Here is a 1323-nt window from a genome sequence, read left to right on the forward strand (position 1 = left end):
ATCTTGTACAGCAATTAACCACTAGGAAGAATGTATGCAATGTGTTAATTATTGAAACTGTCCTACCAATTTGATTTGAAACTGTCTCATTGCTACTTGTTTCTCAATAAAATTATGAAAAAAAATTTAAAAAAAAAGAGCAGCAACAAGTATTGAAACCAAAGGGGGGAAAAGGCATTAGACGTGATACAAAATTTCACTAAAAGTAATAGACATTCTACAGTGGTTGCCGTATTACAAGATGCTATCTTCAAATTAGCTGTTCAATACAATGCTGTTTCTTCCTATCCAAGAGCATTGTGAAAATAGCCATACTCCCAAAATTGTTATACAGAATCAATGAAATCTCAGTTCATTTGTATCTAACAATCTTTCCATTTCTTCTGTGTTTTCTCTCCTGTGAGAATAAAGATTTTGGAAATAGCTGTTGATAATCTTCTGAATTTCTATAGGGTGTATAGTGATTTCACTCCTCATTGAATGAATTTGAATTTTTTCTTTATTTTTTAAAAATTAGGTTAAGGGCCGGGGAGATGGCTCAGTAGAAAAAATCTTTGCCCAGCAAGCACAAGGGCCTGAGTTCAATCCCCAGTTGTGAAAAAAATCAGGTTGGTTAGGGGTTTATCAGTTTTATTTATTGTTTCAAAGAACCAGCTCTGCTTTGATCTTTATAATTTCCTATGTTCTTTGGACTTTGTACTTGACTTGCTCTTCTTTTTGTAAGAGTTTAAAGTGCAGCGTAAGATTGTTTATTTGGGCTTGTTCTGTTTTTCTGATGTGAGAATTTATCGTTGTAAATTTCTCTCTTAGGATAGCTTTCATTGTATCCCATATATTCCAGTAAATTGTATCTACAAATTCATTAGATTGTAAGTATTGTTTAATTTCTTCCATGATCAATTGATTGTTCAGGAAGGTATTATTTAGTTTCCACATGTTTATATAGTTTTTGCTATCTATTTTTCAATAATTTTCAGCTTCATTGCATTATGGTCAGATAATATGCATGGGCTAATTACAATTCCTTTTCGTATACTTAAGCATGTTCTATGTGGTAGCACACGACATATTTTGGAGAATGTCCCATGTGCAGCTGAGAAAAGTGTGTATACTGATGCTGTTAGGTGGAACACTCTGTACAGGTCTACTACTTAACAAGTTTGGTTTGGTTCTGTTATTTCTTTGCTCATTTTTTTGCATGGTTGATTTATCTCTTTGTGTCAGTAGGGTGTTGAGGTCCCCCAATACAACTATGTTATTTCTCATTACATTTTTCATATCTGTTAAAATTTGTTTTATATAGTTGGGTGCTCCTACATTGGA

The sequence above is a fragment of the Octodon degus genome, unplaced genomic scaffold (genome assembly GCF_000260255.1).
Source record: "Octodon degus isolate 3935 unplaced genomic scaffold, OctDeg1.0 scaffold00167, whole genome shotgun sequence".
In the NCBI taxonomy this organism is placed as follows: Eukaryota; Metazoa; Chordata; class Mammalia; order Rodentia; family Octodontidae; genus Octodon; species Octodon degus.